Source organism: Passer domesticus, chromosome 1, assembly GCF_036417665.1.
Source record: "Passer domesticus isolate bPasDom1 chromosome 1, bPasDom1.hap1, whole genome shotgun sequence".
Taxonomy (NCBI): Eukaryota; Metazoa; Chordata; class Aves; order Passeriformes; family Passeridae; genus Passer; species Passer domesticus.
Genome location: NC_087474.1, coordinates 16954564 through 16974795, shown reverse-complemented (window position 1 = coordinate 16974795; position 20232 = coordinate 16954564). Strand labels below are relative to the sequence as shown.

Here is a 20232-nt window from a genome sequence, read left to right as displayed (position 1 = left end):
AGAGTCACTTCAATTAAAGAAAACTCTTATTTTGTCTGCATCACTAGGGAAATGCAGACTAAAATTGGAATGTAAATGTGGTTGTATTTTAGAATGATTTAATGTGACAATCTTTCTATTTGCAAATGGCCCAGCAAAGGGTCACAGTTTAACATCAATTCACAGAATAAAATGCAAGTTCAAAAACATGTCAGAACAATTTGCAGGATGTTTTTCAATTATCTGGCTAAGAACACATGGAGATTTCTTGTGTTATTTCATTTTTCTTTGAGACTTTGTGTGCTGCCAGTTCTGAGCCATGAGTTGTTTGCATTCTTCAATTCCAGTTTGGGAAGTTTATTAAGATACTAGCAAGTATCTAGCAAAGTTTCCTTCCATTTCCTCACCACTTCAGTGTCTTTTCCCACTGATGGGATAAATGGGCTGAGCATTTTCAGCTGCATCTCAGGTAAAAGCAATGAAAATCAAGCCCTTAAAGCTCTGATTTTCAGAGTGCTTAACACTAACTGTAGCTGGAGGTAATTGGAACTGCTGGGGCACTGTAACCCTGAAAGCTTGAAGCAATGCTCTCTTTGTGAGGAGGATGGTCCTTGGATTGTCAAAGTTTCCTAGAGATGTGAGGTAGGATGGCTTTGCACGTACTGCCTTAAAGTAGGACTATGTTTTAAATTCTGTCTGCAGTCTGGTTGATCACAGTTTAATGGGCTTTTCCTCTCCCCTGTGCAATTATGGTTAAGAGAGTACTCTAGATTTTCTGTAAGTAGGTACAGTAAATACCCAGTAAATAGGAACAGAGGTTCTGGCCAGCCTGAGGAGTTTCCCATTGGGGGCTGGGTGGTGGGGAAGTGGCCTCTGCCCTGGAGGGGAGCAGCCTGGTTGCTGTTCCCTCCTTGCTGGGGCTGTGTGTGCACACACGAGCGTGTGCCAGACCCTTGTGTGCCCTGGGGTCCCAGTCCTGTGGCCCTGAACACTTCCCAGCCAGTCCCCACTTTGCCACTGGCACGGAGAGCAGTGCCTGCTCCATCACACACTGTGCAGCAAAGCAAAGCCAGGCACATCTTGTAGCTCTAAATTTCTTTGGTGGGGAAGACATGAGGAAGTGTTAGTCCCATGTGTGTCTCAGTCAAGCCTGTTACTATGAAAATGTTACAGAATCCCTGACTTGTTCTCAGGCTCTCTACCTGAGCCATTGATGTGCCCATTTACAAACCCCTTGGCTATTCCTCCCAGCTGGGACCCCAGAAAAGAACCAGGACTTGCTGGCATCAATGGCATGAAATAGTGCCAGCCAGTATTACTGAATTCAGCAGAAGCAGAGCAAGCTTTGAACTCTGAGCTCTGTAACTGGCAGTCTGTGCTTACTACAAAGTAAAAACCAAAATTTAAGCTACCCTCTTGATATCTGATGTACTTAAAATTGAGGAGTACTGTAGAATTGTTAAGGTTGGAAAAGACCTTTAGGATCATCAAGTAAGTCTCACTGTTAACCCAGCACCACCACCATGTCTACCCCTGAACTAAGTCTTCAATGAAAGAGATGAACTCCATCTGCGCCAAAATCAATGTGCCAGGGTCAACATAACTGCCCATCTCCAGCAATCCTGAAGACTTGAAGACATGCTACAGTCAGACCTCCTGTTGAAGCAGTTCTGCTGTGTCAATTTGTTTGCTTATTTCTTTCACAAGGGATCTTTCAGCTATCAAGAGAGGAACTATAAAGAGTCAGTAAAAAAACCCCATCACTGTCATAGTGCAGTGGGGTTCTATGTTCACTGTCAGTGTTGCCCATACCAAATAGGTTCACTAGACTAAAAAATAAAAGTATTTTACTAACTGTGAATCTTAAAATCTGGAGTGTATTGATCGAGCACAAGAAAGTCTAAACCTGCACAGCCAAAAGATTAGTTTTATCCATTATGTTCTCTCTGATAGCAGCCATCTGTAGATGCATTGAGAGAAGTACAGAGCCAGGGAAGCCATAAACCCTCCCCCAGCATAATATCTCAGCTCCTGATGAACCATGGCTCCTGGGATACGCATTTTTTCTGCATATTTAATAGACCTGGATTGAGTTTTTTACTTATCCTGTTTTGACTCATCACTCTCTGAAACCTGGGAAACTCTGGTGAAAGCCTATGGAAAGACTTTTCACAGCTGTGTGCTTTATTTCTTTTCTTTGTTTTGAATTTGCCATCTTTTGTCTTTCTTTGATACTTTCTGAGTCTTGCACTAGAAAAGACAATGAACACAAGATCCTTATTTAGGTTTGCTATACACTTGTGATTTCATAGACCTTTTTTACAGTCTTGTTCAGTCACCTCTTTTCAGACTGAAAATGCCTGATCTATTTAATCACTTTAGATGCAGAAACCACTTGGTACCTTTGTCATCCTAATACTCCACTTCTGAACCCTTCTCAGACCTGCTGCACACTATGGGGATTTGTGTGTCAGAGCTGCCCACAGTATTCAGGGTGTGGTAGCCCCATACCTATGCAGCATGGGATGATGTTCTCTCTCTCCCTTCTCTATTCCTTTCTTAATAATTTCTCACATTCAATTTGCCTTTTTTTAAAATTACTCCTGAGCATTTAGCTCTGACACTTTATCATAGACTGTCTGTTATATTTCCAAGATCTCATTCCTGAATGCTAATTTAAAGACTGCCACTGTGTATATAAAGTTGATTGTTTTTCTTGTACATGCTACTTTATATTTATCTATTTTGAATGTCATCTGCCACTTAATCATCCAGTCAGTTTGCTTCCTGCAGTACTTTTTTTTTTTTTCACGAGCTAAATCCTTATCAACAGAAAACATAGCCATCTTACTGTTCACCTCCTTTTCCAGGTAATTTAGAAGCGTTGAACAGGGCAGACTTATCACACACCCCAGTAAGACTCTACTGATATCTTCTCTGCATGGAGAAAATTGGTTGTTCATTACTATTCTTCCTTTTCTAAACCTTAACTCTTTACCTGTCCCTCAAAAGAGTTCCTTTCCTATACTGTGGTTTTGGTGAAGGACATTGTCAAATACTTCTCAGGAATTCTAGAGAATGAATCACAAACAGTGTGTGCAGGATAGGGTGGGAATTGCTTGTTCACTATCTCTTCTTGTACCTAAAGTAGGGACATTGAAGGACACTTCTTGCAGCCATATTTAGAAAATTTTAAAAAGCAAAATGATTATTCATGCAATTTGTAGTTGGCTTTCAAAGTTTGTTGCCACACAATGTAGGCAGTATTTGTAATTTGTGGATTCAAGGGACAGACTGGTCTAGTTCACAGGTCACAAATCCAGTGAAGGTTACTAAATGTACAGAAACAAAGGCTGCCTAAAGCACTCATGGAAGTTAAAATGGTTGGAAACCCTAGGAGTATTCATCAGGAACATCCTGTACATCTGTCCTGGTTGCCTTCTCTTTCCTAGGCATTCACTTTAGGAGACAGGATTCTTAGCAAACCCAGCCTGGCCATTCCTCTGCCTTTTTTTGCCCATGTTCTTAACGGGGTCTATTACTGGATACCTTCAGAGAATTCTGTCTGGCTTGAAGACCTGACAAGCTCCTTCCCTGGAGGGAGCTGAGGTACTGTGCTTTCCCAATATCCTCTTATTTAAGTCCTGCCCATGCTTCTGGTACAGCTGCCAAACTGGGAGGTGCTACAGCTCTACAGATACACCTTGCAACTCCTGAAAATTTGTCATTGCTTTTGCCATCCTCCATTCCTGCTGTGCAATGACATCTCTAATGCCTTGCAGCTTCCTTTAGTAGGTCAGACTTTAAATCATCTGGACCTGATGATTTTTTACCTTAATTTTGACAATTTCTTCTATAGATTCTTTAAATGAACTCACTCTGAAGTAGTTCCTTTGACATATCCTCTCTGATGCATGAAGAAAGGTTCCAGCCCAGATATTTCCCCAAACTCCTTCAAGGCTGTAAAAAATTATTTAATTTTCCTCCTCTTCTTTATCTTCTCTGAAAGTTCCTTTTGTACTTTGATCAATTAATGGGCCTACAAACTCTATAGCTTCCTGCTCCTGATGTGTTTGAAGAAATGATTAATTAGAAGGTTTTTACGCCCTCTGAAAACTGTTCTTCAAACTCTTTTTTACTGGTCTGAAACTAGGAACAAGGGAACTTTGCTGAAGGCATTCATTTTGATCTTTTTTTTATTTTATTTGTACATTAGTAAAGAAAGGATAATTCTTATTGATTTTCCTAATCCTGAAAATATATGGGATTGCAGCTGAACACACTTCTACACCCAATTTCTTACTCTTTTGGTCCTACATACATATCTATAAGAACAGTTATACAGCATATTCTGATTTTTTTCTGCAAAAACATTTTTATATTTCCTCTGAAACATTTTTGTATGCTAAATAACTAGATGCCTTTTTCTTTATAAGTGTGCCAAGTTGCTTCTTTAAAATGGACAGAAGTAATATTTTAGTCTTCTCTTTGTTTAGCTAGGTGAAACTACTCGGATGCCTTCCCTCTCACCTGCTAATATCTGACTTGTAGCTCACTTTATTGCTTATGCCAGTTGGTTGCTCCATTGTTCTTCCACAGACAACTCTTTTTTGTGCCTTTGTGATGGCTTCTGGCTGATATTTGCTGTTTAACTTCAGTACTTCTGGTTTGGTACTTGCCGAGACCCCAGTCTGGGGACTTGACTATTCCTTGACTAATAACAGTCCAGTCATTTGTTTGTTTAAGCATTTCCATGTCAGTAACTTGACTACTCTGCTCAGCTTCTGGTACAGGGGTTATGAATTAAAATAATCTCCTGGCTCTTGTTCTGTGCTAGGGGTGTGTTGTGGTGGGACATGCTTCTATTCTGCCTGCTGATGGCAACAATCCTCTCTTGTGTAGTTTCATCTTTGTACCTGTTGAGAGAAAGCTTCTATGTTCCTCTCTGTCCTATCTGAAATGTTCATCTTCCCAGAAATCTTCCCTGTTCATGCCTTTATTTCTGATTCTTTCTGGTTATTCACAATGTAAGTAAATCCCCCAAATTTCCTTTTGCTTTTGGATATTCACAATCATTCAAATTTTGCTGAACTAGGTCTTGTTGAAACACGTTATCTACTCTGTTACTGCTGGCTTTGGAGGTTTATCTGTATGTGCACTGAAACTGGGAGGAGGGTTAAGTCAGTAGGAAAATGTGGCTCTTCAGGTTTCAGAGAAGGATCTTCTCATTTCAGTCCCAGGAACCTCACAGTGTCCCTGCCCGAGGTCTGTCTCATGGGCCTGTTCATGGGCAGCCTGGAAAGCTGAGGAAATAGCAAACAAAATTATCACTTTTTAGTCCTGTTGTGCTCCTTTTTTCACTCGTGATTTTTCCTGATTGACAGCATCTGCCTTCTCACTAGAAGGTTATTACTCTTAGCTAGTTCCCTACTCTATCTTTTGAGGTGACTGTATTCCATGAAATCCACTTTCTTAAATCAATATTATTAGAGATGTTGTGCTTACCTAGACTGTTTAATGACATAAACTTTTGTCAAGTAGAAGATTTTCCTTCTTTGAAACCTGCTTCTTCTTAGCTACTTCCCTGTGTCTGTTTTAATATGTGATAATGTCACTCATTAACATTTTCTGACACTGACACTAATAATACACTATTCCTCATCTTTCAGATTGCCATTCTTTTGGCACTTTGACATTAGCAGAAGCAATGGCATCTACTCTGTTGGGCACTTCTGAAATTTTCCTTAGTTTTAGTTGCCTAAATGTATCTCAGACTTAGGCCCCACCTTTCTAGAATTAGTCAATTCTATCTCCTCCTACCTTGTTTTATTTACCACATTAGGGGAAAAAAAAATTTAAAGGCAAATAATGTAGTACAATTTAAATACTGTAACCTTCTAGGAAATTTAGCCACTGCGTATTTGCTATTAAAAAACCCCAAACCCTAAGTTAATTGGAATCTAAGTTTGGACCTGAGTGTCAGAATGAGATTTGTAACTCCTTCATAGCCACTTGCCATTGGGACTCTGCTGAGCTTTAAGGTTCTTGAGTCAAAATGTTTCCAAAAATAAATTTGGAGAAGTTTAGAAGTCTGCTTTGAAAGGTGTCACAATAGAATGCACTGAAGAAGAGCTACATATAATACCTTTACCCTCTCCCTTCTACTGCCTGTAGATGTGCTAAGCAGAGCTGGGCAGACCTGTGCTTCTATGAAATTGCAGGAGATTCTGCCTGAACAGCATTTCAAACGTGGTGCTCTATGGTCTGAGAATCTCTGCTGATGGCCTCCTGAGGGTGAGCATGTTGCTCCTTGGCTTTTGTGGCTCTGGCTATGGAGGTGTTTTTTTGCTTCACTCAATTGGTAAACCTAGTAATGCTTATGCCTAGAAGTAAATAAAACCCACAACAAACAAAATTTCTGCTTGAAGGAGCTAGCTTTAGTACTTTTTCGTTGAGTGTTGATACAAAACCAAACCACACTGCCATAAAACACAATCACCATCTCTGCGAGACAGACAAGAGTTTCAAGGTTGGCTGCTTATCTGAAGCATAAGATGCACCACTGATCTCTGTCTCTCCAAGAGATACAGCCTACTTTCACCCTGCCTTGTTTTGCAGCCCCTCTTTTAGTGCCTCTTTCCCCTTTGGAAATACTTGGCTGGCTCCTGGAGCACCAGCTGTCAGAGTGGCTAGGTCTCAGCTCAGAGACCTCCTCCCTCTGAGCCCTGCTCACCGTAATGGTTTCTGACAGGGGGAAGCTGGTTGTGGCTCCCTCTACACTTACCCACACTGCTCTGCTCAGCTGCACAGAGCATCCTGGGCACTCGTTTTCAGATGATAAACGTTAGCTAATTCCTGCAGCAGAATCATTCTTGCACTGCAGATGGGCTTTCTTTTATTGCTTTGTTCTTCAGCCTGTGTGAGGTGGCCCTGGAAGGACTGGGGTCCCATTAATTCTTGTATCTCTGCAAATCTTTAATGAGATGCTGTTCGCTGCTCCACAGCTTGCAATCTACAAATGTCTTATGACATATGATGAAACCCAATCTACAGAACAGAAGCGAAGGGATTTAATTGATTGTCATATCCACAGAAGCCAAAGGGCAAAATCCTGGCCTCATGGAGGTCACTGGCCAAGCTCCCGTTGGCTTTTGCAGTGCCAGCTTTCAACGAGAGTCTTTGCAGCACAAGTATTTGTATTCTGCTCACGTTGACCTATTTCAGGTCGAAATTCCCTTCAGCAGTGCTCACTAAGCCATGGGGCTTGCTGGTAAACCTTAACGTGTTTAGCCAATGCAAGCTGACAAGGGCATGACATCATTAGCCAAGTTTCACATCCCACTGACCTTACCATCATGACTTAATCCGCTGGGGTCTGTCATCCCTAATGGTTTGGTTTGACAGCGCTTTACTGCACTTGTGTATTCACCTACTACAGGCTGTTAAGAAAACATGGATATACAGAAGCTGCTGTATGTCTCTGAAGGCATGTGAATTACAGCAAAGTTCAACAATACTTTGCGTCGTTTGTTGGGCTAGCATATTGACAGCTCTGTCTTGTTTTCTGATATCTGAGTTATGGATTTCTCAAGCCTGACATTATGTGAATTGTGTCATGCAGAAATTACCACATTTTGAGAAAACTTGATATATCTACTGAGAAGGTGATTTAGTATGATTTCACATCTATCATGTTTGTCTTTCAAAATTTCACACCATTTTACAGGCATCATTACCCTGATTTATTTTAGAGAGCGAGAAACAAAGTTGCACACTGACAGGTCTGACCAGAAACCATTATTTCACTGATTAGGTCTCTCTGTGCTAGCAGAAGGAAGAGTGAGTGTCACGTCTCCTTCGAGGGCTGAAGTATTGCAGGACTGCTCTGCAGACCAAGCACACAAGCAGCTCACATCCTACTAGGAAAAACAGAAGAGTACCATAAATTCCAGAGCATCATGTGTACTCTTCTCTACATTCCATAGAAAAAACCAAAACAACAAAACCAAAACAAACAACCCCTCCCCCCCAGCACCTCCAAAAATTAGAGAAGAGAAGATTCAACACCACCTAAGATAAATGATTTGGGCAACTGGGGAAAAAGAGAGAGCATATGGACCTGTACCTCAGGCACTCCTATTTGAAACATCTTTCCACATTCCAAGTAATCTCTAGTCCTGCCTAGCAAGCTGAATCCTGGGCAGGAGAGTGGGAATTTTACTGCATAAAAGATAAACTAAGTTTTACAGCTATGTTTCTGAACTCTTTACATTATTTTCATTAAAAATTTGTCTGTGTGGGGGAGTTGTTGCAGAATAAATGCAGAGGGTGGATTCAAAGGGTAACGATCAGTCTGTACTCATTCCCAGAATGGGTTAAGCTGAACACAGGCACAATTTCACTATGGATTAAGAATGTCCTCCTGAAGAGTTAGTATGCAATAACTATTCCAGGCTATTTCCCCAGGTAGACAAGCCTAAACATCTGATAAATAGGCCTATTCCTTTTCCTCTTAACCAATTAAGTACTTATTTTAGAAGGATAAAATGAATTATCACATAACTGTTTCACTGCAATATGTCTTACTTAGAGCATTAATGTCACAAAAAGTAAACTACTGTCCACAGATTGGAAAAAAAGGTATTAGTGTTTTGCATGTACAAGCAGAGAGATATCTCTTGACCTTATTTTATTTTGGGTAAAGATGATGATATATTGTTGTTTTTGCAACACTTCACATTTATTTCACAAAATAAATCACATAATGGACTGTCATAATAGCCCCAGTAGCGTGACAGGAAAAAAGAATTGGTAGAGCTACACTTCAGTGCACAGTGAAATAGCTAACAATTTGTTAAATATCCCATGAGTGGATTAAATAGGCATATGATCAGTTATGTGGCTGCCAAGCCACAGCAGGAACCAATTAGAATTCACCAAAAATAATTTAGATGAAAACTGATGAATCTATCAAAACCTAATTAAATTTATGGAAAAAAGCAAACATCTCATTGACAGATTATATAACCAACAAGTTTCTCTGTAGAGAGTCTACAAAGGATGGCCACTGAAAGTAGAGCTGCATTATTTGATCTTGTTTGAAGAGCGTTGAGTTTTTTAACATGTAATATTCTTCCTAGTTAATTTTCAGGTAAATCAGTCACATAAAAGTGAGTCAGCTGGCTTTACATGAAGAAGCACAAAGTTATACAGCAAATTGTAACTGTTCTTAATTATTTCATAGCTTGTCTTATGTGAAACACGTAAGAGTCTATGGAGGGGGAGGGATTTGAATGGACAAGAAAGATGCTGTAGACAGGGAGCTCTTTCAAAGATCTGATTTTACATAATGAACTAGAAAATAACCTGATAAATGCAACAGTTAGAGCTCAAGCTCTTTAATATTGACATATTTTCTATGGTATAATGTTGGGGTAGAGGATTGTTTTTGTTGCAATGATGGGTACTATGCCACCAAATGGTGAAGCAAATCTGTGTGAGAATGAGCACTGATATACCAGCAACAAAACCCAGAAGGCAGAAAGGCAAGACACCTCTAAATCAGAGCTTTCAGCTGCAGTAAATAGATAAGCTGCCTGTAGAACCAAAAGGACAGGGACTTGCATGGTTATATTCTCATTGAAATCCTGCAAAGAATCAGCCAGAAACAGGGCTGCTGATCATCTTACTCCAGCAATGTCAGGATAGATATTTCTAAAACGTACCTTACACTCCAGTTGTTTCTCAGATATCTGTACTGTTCATTCTCCCATGAAACTGTTGTACATTGTGAACTATAACCTGAGCTTTCTTTTCACAGAAATTCAGTTTTCCCAGTGCACCAGTGCTTTTGTGCTGTATGTGTTTTGTATGACTAATCAACACAACAAAGACATAGCTGAGTATTACTCAAGACAGAGACTTCCCCCCATGCTATTCAGAAATGAAGCTTTCAGCTGCCAGCAGGAGAAAGGTGATACGTGTTTCTCCTCTGTGCCTGTGCTTTTTTGGTGGCCCCATGGGAATTTGCTAGGACAATGTCTGATTCATCTCCCTTGAAACCAGGAAGTTAGCAGTGACTTTCCTTGTCCCTTTTCCCCAAACTGAAGACAAGTGAAAGATCCAATCCTTAAATACAGCTAATAATATTCTTCCAACTTGAAGAGTCTGAATATTTACAGAGTAGGTATCTATGAAAATCAAAATGCAGGAGAGTATATGTTCTGTCATCACTGCTTGAATGTTAACGTTAGCCAGACTCTTGTGTTACATAAAGATGTCTGAATTACCTTGTATAAAATATTCCTACAGTCTAAGGAGACAAGTTAAAGTGAATGTGTCTTAATGCATGGATCCATAACAAGATGATGTAATTGCTTTCTCTGGGAAAAAGAGCAGTCACACATGCATCATTTTCTGATTTTTCTCGCTTCTAGAATTAAAGCTGTCCTTTGAAATGAGGCAAAAATATAATTGGACTCATTTAAATTCTTGAATTAACTTTAATTAAACTAAAGATAACCTAAAATGGAGGAAAATGGGGAAATAAAGGGGAAAAAAGAGAAAACTGCAAATGAGAAGGACGATGACTTATTCAATCAACCGTTCTACTCCTGCTAAGAGATGTCTTCCTCATAGTTTGGGACTTTTTTGGGGGGTTGCATGTTTGTGCTTTTGGAGGCTTTTGGGGGTGGAATTGGGTTTTTTGGGGGAGGTGGGAGATATTGGCTTGTTTTGAGGGAGGAAGAGGGACAAAAGGCAGGAGAAGAATCTCACAGGGCCTGAAAAAGGGCAAAAAAATGCTGTGTTTTACTTGTTCTTGGTGGTTTCTGTGGTACTCTGTGGGGAGGAGGAGACTTTTTGCATGTCTACCCCAGGCAGCACAACGTGTGTCAGCACAGGGGCTGCAGAAATGATGTACAGGGTCATACAAATAGATTACAGACTGTGCAACTTCACACCATGCCTAAATAGCCATGAGTGAGCTTCCTGTGGAAAACACCCAACGGACAAACTGTGGATGTGCAACATTTTCTCAGCACTTAACAAGGCTTCATCTTGAGCTAAAGAGGATTGCTGCCCTTTTCCTCCTTGTTCAGACCAGTCCCAAGCCACAAATAAGCCCCTTACACTGCTGCAAAGAGCACTTCAAGGACCAGGAAAAACAATCTTTGCTCGGGACATGACAAAATCCAGGAGCACAATCATTCACTAGGAATTTCCCTCTAGGTTTCTATTTACCTATTTATTTATTTATTTATTTAATTACTGTTGGATTAGCAAGTCTAACAGAAGCTTAAGAGATCCTCTAAAAATGGGACTGTTTGGTCCTAACACTGAGACTCCAAATTCCTCTTGAACAATCATAGTGTCTGCCCTGCTCTGCTCAGATGTAAAGGACAGCCTACTTCTCTGTAAGAAGGAATTAGATAAAGATTTGTTGTGATTATTTTAAGCCCCAAACTAATGTGCTACATCTTGTATTCCTTGGTGTATTTTGAATTATTGAATATATGAGATAGAAATTTCAGACCTTTGCATTATCACAACTGGATTTTAACATATTTTTAACATGAAGGTCACATGATAGGTTGGACATTAGGAGGAATGTCTTCACAGAGAGGCTGATTAAATGTTGGAATGGACTGACCAGGGCAGTGGCAGAGTCAACGTTCCTGGAGGTGTTTAAGGAAAGAGTGGACATGGCATGGTCCAGTTGACATGGTGGTGTTTGGCCAGAGGTTGTACCTGTGGATTAATTCTGTGATTCTGTAAATGTGAAGTTCTATGACACTACTAGAAATGTGCCCTTTACATATCCAAGGGTTACATTTCATGTTTGGTGCTGAAGAAGGCAGCTCAGAAGGAATGGAAGAAAACTCCTTTAGGCTCTTTTGAAGTATATATCACATTTTACTGCTGGGACTGGTGCAGGCAGGTGAATAAGGGCTGAGCAGAAACTGAAATACGTGAGCGTCTTGTGGTGGATTTCACATAAAATGGTGCCAATGTGTCTCACATCCATCTCTCACCACAATTTTGATAGTTCTTGAAGACCTTTTAAATCTATCCCTCCTGTTTTTTGTAACAGAATGGGTCTCAAAGCAGCACCACTGGACACTAATAATATCCAGCAGTTTCTTATTAAAAGAAGCTTTTAAATCTCTTTGGAGAAGTGAACAGAACCAGCTTGGTGTATGCACTAGCCTTAATGTAGAAAATTTCAAAACATCTCCTTGATAGAGGCACTACATGGTAAAGGTATGGGAATGTATTACAGAGCATCTTTAAAAGAGATGGAAAGTTCATTTTTTAAAATCACTGGAGATACTCCTGATAGGGAGCTTGATTTATACCAAATAACATCAATAAAACTATAGTCATTGACTTCATTAGAAGGATGCTCAAATTAATTATTTGCCACTGGTTTTACATCTACAGTTAATTTTGAACTTAATTTTCAGAGGTACTAAGTGCACTCCCATAACCCGTTGATTTCAAGTAATGTTTTGGGTGCTGGGCACTTCAAAAAATGAGGCTGCCTTATCTACAAATTCAGTCAAACTGTTAATCCACATTGGAATTAATGGACTACGCTAACGGAATCTGCAAATAAATTGGAAGCACTGAATAAGTGTGTCTCCTGATGGGTCTGGAGAGCAGCCTTATCTAACCAGCCCGATCCATTTTTTCACCTGCTCTGACAACAGGCTGCCAGGCGTGGGCTGCTCTGCATGGCAGCAGCCTTCTGCTAGGACACTTTATGTCACACAAAAATATATTCAGTGCTTAAAATGAGCCTATTATTAATAAACACCAACACATCTCGGGGGTGCTATTCATCTTAGCACCGTGCTCGTAAAATCTTTTTTATTGTTTGTGTGATACATTCTCAAGATATTAACATTTTTATGTGGCTGGAAAGAGAAGAAAATTCCTGAATTTCACTCTGTGAACTCAAATCCAAAAGTGGCCGGTGCAGAAACTGTATAAAATTGGATAATCTGTTTACAGACAGAGCTGGATGGGTAACGGAGTTGGCAAAGACATTCAGCTTTTACATAATTGGCTCAGACACTTTCCAAGTCAGAAGGGTTAGTGAGGCTTTACTGCCTGAGAGTTGCTTTGCAAAACCTGTGAAATAAACTGCACATTTATCATGAAAGGGACATTGCCCATCATAGGAAAAATACCAACATGCATAACATTGCCTGGTATAGTGGAAAAAATGTTGGGACTTAAACCAGAGGCAGCCAAACAACAAATGGAGTTTCAGGTACTTGGAGGATCCTGGAAGATTTAGAGTCAAGTGATGACTGGCCTCCCTACCCTAACTGAACAACACTCAGACACCTGGATAAACAGCAATAATTAGCTCTTTTATTGATGTATTAGGGGAAAAAAAATTCAGCATTTTTAATTAAATTTGGGTTGGAATCAATAATCTTTATTTTTAATGTGATATTCTCAACTTCCATTTCCAACATCTCCAAATATTGCTGAATATTGTCTTAAAATGAATTTTGTCTACATAATTTATTAAAAGCTTTAAGTTCCATATTTTAAAATACACACGAACCTATTCTACGATAAATGGAGAAACGAGATGCATGGTTAACTAAGCAAGCTGAAAAGATATGAAGTTTAGAGTAAGACCGTATTTATTTTTCCTGGTTGTTTTAATATATGAAGCCATAGAAGAGAAAAAAGGTAAACCTATGTTATATTAGCAGATGTTATATAAACTGCAAAGTAAGGATAGAGAACAAGTGAATAAAAGGAACAAGATATCCACAAAATATAGCAGCTTTTCTATTTAAGTTAAAATGAAAGCAAAGCATTCATAAGTGTATAATTTCCTAAAATATTATGCGAGAGTAAAGAATTTGTTCTTTTCTGTGCTTTTTCTGTTCTTGATTTTCAGAACTAAGTGCAGTAAAAATGTAGAGATTTTTGAATTCTTACTGTTGTTTTGCTCCTATTAAACAAAGAAAGGAAGTAAGACCCTTTGAATGTTGAATATTCAGTTGCAGGTCTTCCTGCAGGCCATTTGGAGTCCTTGCAGCTGTGAGAGAATTGCCTGGCAGACCTAGGTAAGCCTGGCTGAAATAGAATGTTCAGCAGGGAAGGCTCAGGTACTGGGAACTCTCAATGTTTGAGTGCTTGTAAGCTACAGGATCATTTTCCTCTTGCTTGGGCTGTTTCTGTCCTATAAAGGCTGGATTTAGCTTAGCTGCCTGTCCCTCAGTATAAGGATTAACCTCCCTGGACCCAGAGCCCCCAGTGCACAAGGATGGCCAGGGCTTCAGTTTCTACCAGAATGTGTGGTGACAGCAGTGAAAAACTGAAGCTGTCCTCTCACCTGCAGCAGTTTGGTACTGAAGCTTTGACACCAGTGGTATCTATTAGGCACAGATGATTTTGATAGCAGCTAATCACATGGATATAACCATTGCCTCCCTCCCTCCCACCTGCCTCATACCTTTAACAAAAGCTGTCTGTATGTATAAAAGTTTGTGCTGAGAAAATCCTGCTCAGTCATGATGTGAGTAATGATTTCCAGACCTGAGTGTGGAGGGACTCTATGCTTGGAACAAGGGTTTGCCTTACTGGTATTTCTCTACAGAATATGTAGCAGATCTTTGATAGATAGTCAGATTTGTGATAGAATGCAATTAAATTTATCAGGTTCCAAAATTCAGAAGAAATCTAATATTTTTACAATTTTTAGTAGTTCCACAGGAATGTTTGACAGAATTTGCAATGTGTGGTGCAGCAATGAATATCAGTCTGTGTTTGGAGAGAAATTGGAACAGCAGAGTGCTACCTCAGACAAGGTGAGTTTGCTATCAAAGCAGTGGGGCAGTGCAGTGAATGTTACCCTTTGTGAAACACTCCAAAGCAGCAGAACATAACCAAGCAGACAAATAGTTATGTCTCTCTCCTTTGTATTAAGCTGTGTAGTGCCCCTCAGAAGGCCCTGCAGCAAAGAGTGATTGATGCACGTAGCAGTGAATTCATCCTGCTCCTCGAGGACAGGAGCACTTGCTGTGCCTTTCCCCTTCATTTTTTGTGGTTCACCATGCTCTTTGCTTCATGCTTTCCAAGTCCTTGAGCATAATCAAAGCAGTACAGGCTGTCTGGAACCTCAAAGTAAGGCAGATAATTTAGAAAATGTTTTCACAGATCCTTTCTTCCCTGATTATTCATTTGACCTCAGATTATTTTGGTTTCTTTTTGGCATCTAATAGTAAAGACTATACAGCTAAAGTCAGCCACTACAAAAGATATATGAAAAACAACATCACATTTTCAGACTGAGAAGGGTGCTTGTCTGGATGGTATAATTTAAAAAAAAGCCTCATTTGCCTGCAATAAAATATTAATTCAATACTTTCCATTTGCTGTTGTTTCCTTCTGTGCAGCATTCTTTCATACAATTCTGATATGTTCTAAAAATGCTACCAACCTAAGAGGAAAATTGTATCTCCAAAAACTTCTTGCTAATGGAATATTAAAATTACAAGTCAGTCATCTTAAAACCACTGAGTAACAGCACTTTCCTGTTTACCAAAAACCCTACTATTTTCAAATGGCTTTATCTTCCTCTCAGATCTTCCATCTTAGCCTACTAGCCTGGAGGAAAAAAAAAAAAAAAAGAATTATGTGGTGTGGCCAAAACCAGAATCTGCATTAGATGCCTCTGGGAAGACTGAACAACATTTCAATAGTACCAGCACTCAGTACCTCATTGTGATTTTTCAGCTGAGACCACTGGTGCTTAAAGGGTACCTATCTAGGTCACAGTAGTATTTTTTTTATCCATAGCAACTTTTGTATGCCCAAACAAATAGGATGAGTCTTAAAAGGCAGGGAAAAAAGAAAAAAAAGAGCAATCTCTGTGTCAGCAGAGTTTGCCTTGAGAAACTCAGTCGTCTGTATGGTTCTGTGTGAGCATGACATGTGCACAGCATATCCACAAAACCATGTGTGTGAAGGCAGCCTATCCAAAAGACAAAAGCTTTTCCAGTCTTGGCAAATTTGGTTTGACAGTTGATATGGGAGCTATTTCAAGGTAGCTGGGAACAGGAAACGGCTGGAATTTCTGGTAGTGGGGAAAGGTTTCTTCCCATTCCTTTTGCCACACAGTGATGCTGTGCCTTTCATCTGAAAAAAATGTTTCAACTGAGTCCTGACAAAATTGTTATCATGTAGTGCATTTTAGAATGATAGAAAATACAGCTTTTGTTGCAAGTTTGTAGCTGCATTGGTGGCTGACGATTTCAAATGGTGTGCTGGTGGGCAGGGATGGTAACCAAACACACCTGTGCAATTCTTTGGGCATCACTGAATCTAGCATTTACTGATTTCTGTGGATCAAAAACTCTAGGAACCAGTATAAACTGCAGACCAATGTAATACAGTACAGATATTAAAGTGCAAACCCTGTCTATGTAATGTTTCTCCTTTAGCTCCAGGCACAAATGCAATTTGAGAAACATTTTCTGCTGAAGAACCTTCAATGTTTTACTACTTGTTATGGAGGTTGAATGTACAATTTTTAGCTTTGAATCATGTCACCACTGTCACCATTCAAAAGACAGCATGTCATCTTAGCTTAGTGTATGAATTATGTAGAAACACAGTTTAAGTACATTATTTTCTATAGTAATCACACATGCAGTCTTGACATTGTGTTCTTGTTAGCCTTTTGGAAATAACAATCCCTATAAAGCAAACAGGTATTGTCAGTAGTTATAAACTATTCTGAGATGTTGATCAGTAGTTAATAATTAAGTATATAAAATGAATCTTGTACCATTAGCTACTTTTCCAAGAGCTTATTTTTTGGGAGCTGGAGCTCCAAGTGTTGATATAATGATTTCCTGTTTTCATGATGGTGCTCCATCTTCAAACATTCCCTACTCAGAGCACTATCTCAGTTACTCAAAATATAAAACAGAATACTCTATAAATCTAGAAATAAATGTATAAGCACATCATTTTATGCTTGATGTATTTGTCATAGGCTTCCATAAGTCAAAAAAGACACCATTAGTTTTAGCATTTTATCACAAGTGCTTCTCTTTTGATGGGAACTTCTAAATCATGAGGTAAGAGTAATGAAATTGGAAGACAGCAAAGGCCCACCTGACTCAGTACACTTTCTCTAATGGTCACCAGTGGCAGATCACTATGGGAAAGTAAGTATGAACAAAAATAAGTATAAGCAACACATTTATATCAGTTTAGGGACTTCTATGCAAATACTGCATACACATCACTATATTCAACAGCTTTCCTTGGATGTTGGTTGTAAAAAACCTAAATGATTTTGAAAACATTTGTATTTCAGGCTAAAATATTGTCTTACTTAGAGTTATTTCTTTACTTTAAACTTGAAGTTGGTTAATTTCAGCTGGTGGATTATAGTTATTGGATTATGATGACGAATGAATAATGATTTCTTTCATCTCTATATCATCCATGATTTTAATACCTTGGTTGTATCCTCCCAGTTATGTATTTTCAAAACTGGGGACTTCAGGTTGTCATAGTTTCTCCTTGAAAGAAGGTTGTTTTATCTCCAGTCAGAAGTTTTTCAAACAGAGGCATCATTATCTGTGGGATCTGTGTAGGGGCATTATTACAAAAATATTAGACTCTAATAGGCTTCAGATTGTGCTGAGAACTATCTACACAATTTTTTCAGCACCTTTAAAAGCAAACCATTACAAATAGAACAGTTAAAAGGGATTTTAACTGCCTACCAAAAGCCACACATAGTTAAAACCCCATAATGTCTAAAAGATATGGTTTTCCAGGAGGAAATCTGACAGTGTAAATATAGACTCATGTTAGTGTTTCAGGAATTTTTCTTAATTCTTATTGTACAGGTGAAGAGAGAGTGAGCTTCCTTTTTTTTGTATTGCTTTCCATAACTTGGTTTTATATTGGGAATTTAGCTGCCCACCCTTCCTCAACAGCAGACATGTAACCCAAACATGTACACACACACAATCCTTTCACTCTGGCATCTTTCTTACACTGCAGAACAGTTCCTGGTCAATTCCTTCTACAAAACCATGACTGGCAATGCTTCAGCAGCATCTAGACATCTTTATGCCATCAGCTGCTAGTGAAGCCAAGGATACAGCATTTGTCCCCATCCTCTGACTTTCCCCAGGAAGACTGACAACTAGGAGACTTCAATATCCTACCAGAAAAGAAAAATTGTTTATTTTCCAACATATTCCTCTTATTAGTCTTCTCTCATCTACAAATGAACTTCTACTGAAGTGAGGAGGGGAGCACCTGACTTAGCTGGGAAAAGAACTGAGAATATTTTCAATGTCTTCCTGATAACACTAATGTCATTGTTCATTTCCATTTTCTTGAAATGTTGTAATTTTCAGCATTTTAATGTAATTTTGGTGGACATAGTCTAGCGGAGAATTCAAACCTAAAATTTCACTTATCTGTGGGGTTTTATTTTCTAATATCTTCTTCAATATATTTTATTCAAAACTAGATTATTTGAAGGTCATGTAGCACCAGAAATCCAATGATCTTTAGCAATGCATAGAAAAGATGCAATTAATTTAAACTGTAAAGTGAGTGAAACTGAATTGCTGGGAGGGGCAGAGTATTGCCCATTTCTACTTCAGTGCCAAAGTGAGGAGTCAATCAGTCCTCCTTTGGCTAAAGCAAGAGGGTGAGGAAAGGCAAAAACAAGTTTCAGTTCTTTGAGGGATCTGAGAAGGCCACTTGGCCTTGAAATGAAACATTTAGTTGGGGGCTTTTGCTAAGAGAAGCAGAGGAAAATGCAAGTTTGGAATTAGGACCAGAAGGAAAATGCAAGTTTAGAATTAGGTCCAGGAGTGTGGCAAACACCCACATCAGAAGTATGATGGTAATGATGCTGGAGCTGCAGATGCTCCTCTGACCCCCCAGCCTGGACTCTCCCTGTGTCCACACAGCTTACACATAGGACAAATCTGGCCATCTGCCACAGACTTGACCTTGTGTTTCCCAGTGGCTCCTGGAAAATGCCAGCATTCCAAAACAACTCCTAACTCAGGGAAAAGCCACCATGGGAAAAGCTGCTGCACTGGAGAGGACATAGCTGGATCCTGCCTGTCTTGTCCTGGGTGTGGACACCGAAGCAGTTGTTTTTCATAGGAATTTAATTATTTTTGATACCTCTCTCTTGCTTTAGAACATTGTTGAAATTGGCTGAGTGCTCTGCTACATACTGTTGCAAAACGCTGTGATGATCTTTGATAAACAGAAATATTTTTTGTGTATTTTCCTAATTTTTCTAAAATCCTCTTTCCCCCCTGTTGGTTGAAGTTCAAAGGAGTATTGTGTGCTCCAAAACAGGGGAGAATGTTGCCATGATGAGATTGTGTCTTGCAGTATTCTTTTTTTTTTTTTTTTCAAATGCAGAAAGTTCTGAAGGACATTTTTTTCTGCAGAGCTCCCTGCTTGGAGAGCTGAACTAGGAAAATATTAATGAAGATTGTTCCATAAGAAAACAAGTGCTCTAGCCACAGAAAATGTAAAAGGCTAAATGAATTCCTCATTGAGGTGGTTGCCAGGTTGTGCTGCAAAGGGGCTGAATTTGGCTCAGAAGCCAAAATGCAAGTTCAGAGCCTCCCCAGGGGTTTGGTTCTGTTGCAGTGTCTCTGCTGCTGTGAACAGCGACTTCTGGGAGCTGCGCCTTCCCTCAGCGCTTCTGCAGCAGTGCAATCCTGTGCTTAATCAATCCAGGTGCTAGAAATACTTCATTGCCCAATGTGAAAGTCACTGCACAGACCCAGAGATCAAGAGAATGTATCTAGCCCCCATTCAGAAAAGTTAGACATTCCTTTGTAGAAGAACAGATGGTGAAATGCAAGTGAAAGAGGGAATGAAAATACTGTGTTAGACCTTCTGCTCTTTCAAAAGGTGATAAAACTTTGGGGGAAGTTTGTGTTGGTTTGTTCAGTGGTGTTATTTTCTTTTCTTTTTTTTTTTTTAAGGGGGTGGTCTTGGTGTTTGTTTCATTTTGTTTTGTTTTAATACTCCTCATCCCTACCTGACTCTTGGAAAACAGAAGGGATTATTTAGGCAGATTGTGCTTTGGCTAATAAATTTTAGGTGTAACAGTAACTTAAAACAACCTCATGATTGTCTCAGAAAAACAGTAGAGCAATAAAATCAGTGAATGCAGAAATTTTATGGATATCACAGCTACAAAAATTCCCTTAG

General features: G+C 39.4%; 1 long non-coding RNA gene across 2 annotated transcripts; it reads left to right on the top strand.

Annotated features, from left to right (window-relative positions):
- The first annotated feature begins 500 nt into the window (after positions 1 to 500).
- LOC135287136 (uncharacterized) lies at positions 501 to 19383 on the top strand. 2 transcript variants are annotated; one of them, XR_010350990.1, is made up of 5 exons: positions 501 to 621; positions 9800 to 9952; positions 14007 to 14072; positions 14711 to 14816; positions 18034 to 19383. It is a non-coding gene; the product is annotated as an uncharacterized LOC135287136 (long non-coding RNA). The 2 variants fall into 2 exon arrangements; XR_010350991.1 differs by lacking the exons at positions 501 to 621; positions 9800 to 9952; positions 14007 to 14072 and adding an exon at positions 14465 to 14524.
- Positions 19384 to 20232: the final 849 nt, after the last annotated feature.